Source organism: Amblyraja radiata, chromosome 14, assembly GCF_010909765.2.
Source record: "Amblyraja radiata isolate CabotCenter1 chromosome 14, sAmbRad1.1.pri, whole genome shotgun sequence".
In the NCBI taxonomy this organism is placed as follows: domain Eukaryota; kingdom Metazoa; phylum Chordata; class Chondrichthyes; order Rajiformes; family Rajidae; genus Amblyraja; species Amblyraja radiata.
This window is the reverse complement of record NC_045969.1, coordinates 54,329,854-54,334,689: the sequence shown is the minus strand read 5'-3', so window position 1 is coordinate 54,334,689 and position 4,836 is coordinate 54,329,854. Positions and strand designations below refer to the sequence as shown.

At 44.0% G+C, this 4,836-nt stretch overlaps 1 long non-coding RNA gene across 1 annotated transcript; it reads right to left on the bottom strand.

Annotated features, from left to right (window-relative positions):
- Positions 1 to 278: 278 nt before the first annotated feature.
- On the bottom strand, positions 279 to 4,284 carry LOC116980790. Its single transcript, XR_004414064.1, has 2 exons — positions 4,231 to 4,284; positions 279 to 3,033 (listed from the first exon to the last, which is right to left on the bottom strand). It is a non-coding gene; the product is annotated as an uncharacterized LOC116980790 (long non-coding RNA).
- Between the last annotated feature and the right edge of the window lie 552 nt (positions 4,285 to 4,836).

Below are 4,836 nucleotides of genomic sequence, written 5' to 3'. Positions count from 1 at the left end.
TTGAATATTTGAACATTGCATTGTAAGCCGGCCTGAATAGTTTAAAAGCTTTCTTTTATTTTTGCAAATAGATGATGTGACGTAGTATTCAAATAACAGCATTGAATCCTTTCACTTGTTTTTTGCCATTTCTAACCTTAGTAACCAAGAATACCAGGTTTTGAATGAGTCAGCAAGTGTTCTGACCTTGCTCTCATTTTTTATGTTGTCGATTTAATGGGCAGTATTGAAAGTACTCATAGTACATACGTATTCACACCTTTACTTTAATTCTGCTCTAAAAGGTCAGTTATTTTTCATCAAACTGTAGAAGTCAATTGTAAAACTGTATATTTTGAGGTTGTATAATCAGAATAAATGTTATATTGTATATGCAACTTGTTCATTATTAACTTTGCTAGGTTTTCGGAAGATTTAAAAAAAAATGTTGATTGGTCAAAAAAAAATCAATTTCAGTTTTGGCCCCAAAACATTATTGCACAATGTATAGCAATCATTGTAAAACAATCTTTGTAAGTAAGCAAACATGATTAGTAGACAATTACAGCAACACTGAAATTGTCCCAATTAATTATCTCCCTTCCCCCAACTCTTTCATCATTGGCAGAAGACTTTTAAAACCTAAATCCTAGAATTCTTTTCCTTGATTTCTCCATCTTTAGTTATATTGGGCACTGCTGAAATCTCATCAAAAGTACTGCATACATTGTCGGTCTCTTTCATTTAAAGTATGGTACTGCATTAGAAGTTCACAGGTCGACACAAAATGCTGGAGTAACTCAGCGTCTCTGGAGAGAAGGAATTGGTGACGTTTCGGGTCGTAACCCTTCTTCCGACCTAGATTCTGCATTAGTTCATAGCTTTGCAAGACCAAGACCTGGAATGGGAAATTAAATCTTTTGTTGTCTGGTTTTATGGAAACAGGGAAACATCAGGTGAACAAGCATTTCTTATGCCAGGAAGTCAAAAGTACTCAGTCCAGAATGGTACAAATGATAAGTGAGGGATAGAGAGAGAGAGAGAGAGAGAGAGACTTAAATAGTATGTATCAACAACGGAACATTGAGATTCTTACTTGCTGCAGAGTAACACGTCTGTAACCAAAACAACACATTGTTGCTGTGGTTAGTGTTCAAGAGCCTGACAGTTGTTGGGAAGTAGCTGCTCTTGAACCTGGTTTTCATTTACAATTGCATCTTCCTGAAATAAGCAGTGTTTTGCAATCAAATGTCTGAAGTGAAATCAAGTTCTGTAATGGGAGGTAGACACAAAATACTGGAGTAACTCAGCGGGACAGGCAGCATCTCTGGAGAGAAGGAATAGGTGACGTTTCAGGTTGAGATTGAGACCTTTCCACAGACTGATGTCAGGGGAGTGAGCGGTACAGAGATAAAATGAGGCAGTAAGACTAGTAGGAGAACTGGGAAGGGGGGGGGGGGGCGATGAAGAGACAGGGAAAGCTAGGGCTACTTGAAGTTAGAGAAGTCAATGTTCATACCGCTGAGGTGTAAATGGGATGTAATGGGAGAGTTGTATTGTGAAGAGAGGTAAAGGGCCTGTCCCATTTGGGCGTAATTTGGGCGTCATTTACGCGACATCCTAAAAATTGGTTGGCGCGTCATGACACGCGCATAGCGTGCATGACACGCGCAAGGTGTGTGTTGAGGCGTGGTGGCTAATGCAGTAGCGCGCGGCGTCCCAGGATTTTGTGATGCTCAAAATCCTCACCCGCCACCTGCGTGACGCGCAAATGACGCCCAAGTGGGACAGGCCCTTTAGACAGGATTGAGATGAATCTGCTGGAGTTTCGAAGAGTGGTAGTTGAAACATAAGATCCAGAGGGATCATGTGTGGATATAGAGAGATTGGTGCCTCTTGTGGGAGATAATTGAACCACGGACCATTGTCTAAAAATAAGTGGTTGACTATTTTACGCAGAGTTGAGGTTTTTATTCTACAAGAGTGTTTCGAGTTTTTGGAACTTTTTCAAAGGCAGAGCCTTGTGAATATGCTTTAAGGCAGAAGTTATCACATGATAAGCAAAGGAGTGAAAGATTATCATGGATAGGTGACAATATGTGGACGATAAACAAACCAGCCATGATCTTTGTAAAGGAGACACAAGAGACTACAGGTGTTACAATGTAGAGCAACAAATAATCCACTGGAAAAAATCAGTAGGTTGAGCAGCAGCTGTAGAGGGGGAAGCAACTGTTGATATTTGGGGTCGAAACCCAGCGTCAAGACCATCTTATGATCTTTAATAGCGGGGAGGGTTTGAGGGGCCTAATGTCCTACTTCATGCTTTATTAGTACGCTTATTTGTGCCTTTTGTGCTTGTTGATTAATGGAGCAGATAGCTGTAAATATAAGGAAGTATCTTTTGTGCAAGGTCATTCAAAATCAGGCAAAAGATTGACTTCACTTTCAACAGAGCAAGGCAAGATATGTGCGGTCATTGTAGGTCAACTGAATAATCCACTAATGATGGGATCATGGAGGCCCTGTAATTAATGACTGCAGGACTTCATTAACAACTTAAAGCTCCACCTCCTGCCCAGAGACTGCTCAGCTTGCCCATACAAACCTACAGGGGATTTGTCCTGAACCCTTCAGAGGGAAATAAGCTTGAAATGGAAATTGAGTGCTGGCACACAATGAAGATCCAATGACATTATGTCTGATGGACAAGATCTATCCCACAATTATGGTATAGCTCTCTGGCATAGCTGGGAACAGACATGGTATTGTAGTTGGCCCAATTGGATTTGGCTCTTGAAGACGATTTCATTGACTATTTTCCTGTTGTCATCCTCATCCAGGAGGTGGTAAAGTTATCCCAGAAATCACTTTTTTTAGCCAAGTTTGAGAATTTCAGCAAGCATGCCATCTTTAGTAGACACAAAATGCTGGAGCAGCTCAGCGGGACAGGCAGCATCTCTGGAGAGAAGGAATGCGTGACATTTCGGGTCGAGATCCTGGCACGTTTGCACCCTTGCACTCATATCTTGTAGGAAGTCCAAAGTCCCCAGTCTGCAGTGACACGGAATGACAGGGAAATTAGTTATTAATGTGTTTCATTGTGAGATTGCATCCTCCTGAAATATGCACTGCTATACAATCAAATATCTGAAATTGAATCAAGACCTGTAATGGGAGAGTTTTATTGTGAGGAGAGGTTGGACAGTATAGAAAAAAAAGACATAAACTCAGGGGAAGCTCAGTGGGTCAGGCAGCACCTCTGGTGAACATGGATCAGGATCAGCAGTCCAGGCAGCATGTCTGGTGAACATGGATCAGGATCAGCGGTCCAGGCAGCATCTCTAGTGAACATGGATTAGGATCAGCGGGCCAGGCATCATGTCTGGTGAACATGGATTAGGATCAGCGGGCCAGGCATCATGTCTGGTGAACATGGATCAGGATCAATGGGTCAGGTATCATCTCTGGTGAACATGGATCAGGATCAGCGGGTCAGGCAGCATCTCTGGTGAAAATGGATCAGGACCCTTTTTCAGACTCCAGAGATGTTGCCTATCCATGTCCTCCAGAGATGCTGCCTGACCTGCTGAGTTACACCAGCATCAGTTTTTTGGGGGCAAACCAGCATTTACAGTTGTATCTGGTGGAGTTTATCAGGGTGAGAGGGGACTAGGCTGCATCTTCCACGTGACTTCTTGAACCTTCGGTCAGCCTGGGCCGATGAGTAGAGCAGGATCAGGGGCTTATAGCTTCTCTCATATTTAATCCTCAATGGAGCCTCATTTGGCTCTGGGCCTGAGCTCACTGGAGTTTAGGTATTGAGGGTGGACCTCATTGAAACATACAGAATAGTCGACAGCTTGGATAGAGTGGATGTTGAGAGGATATTACCACTAGTGGGAGAGTCTAGGACAAGAGGGCACAGCCTCAGAATAAAAGGACATACATTTAGGAAGGAGATGAGGAGGAATTTATTTGGTCAGAGGGTGGTGAATCTGTGGAATTCTTTGCCACAGAAGGTTGTGGAGGCCAAGTCAGTGGATATATCCCAGGAATGAGTAGGTTAACCTATGATGAGCTATTGTCAGCACTGGGCCTGTACTCACTAGAGTTTAGAATAATGAGAGGGGACCTCATTGAAACATACCAAATAGTGAAAGGTTTGGATAGAGTGGATGTGGAGAGAATTTTTCCACTAGTGGGAGAGTCTAGGACCAGAGGGCACAGCCACAGAATTAAAGGACTTACCTTTAGGAAGGAGATGAGGAGAAATTTCTTTAGTCAGAGGGTGGTGAATCTGTGGAATTCGTTGCCACAGAAGGCTGTGGAGGCCAAGTCAGTGGATATATTTAAGGCAGAGCTAGATAGACTCTTGATTAGTACGGGTGTCGGTGGTTATGGGGAGAAGGCAGGAGAACGGGGTTAGGAGGGAGAGAAAGATCAGCCATGATTGAATGGCGGGCGGAGCAGACCTGATGGGCTGAACGGCCTAATTCTGCTCCTATGACTGATGAGTATATTTCATTGCGTGTTTGCATTTCGCAAATGTGACATTGATAAAAAAAGTTCTGCTGAGGAGACTCAATGGGCCGAATGGGCCGAATGGCCCCATGACTCACAGTTGTGGGCAAAGATACTCGCTCCTCTAGCATCTTTGCCCATGACCTACTACGGCTTTATCGCCTCGTGGTCTATCTTGCTCCTCTGGCATCTTCGGTTGTGGGCAAAGATCATAGAGGTTGTGGGCAAAGATACTAGCCGCCGGGCCGCGCATGCGCAGGCGTGCCCCCTAGGTCCGTCGCCACCCATGACGCGTGGGCGGTGACGTCAGCGGGGCGGCGAGCCAATGAGGAG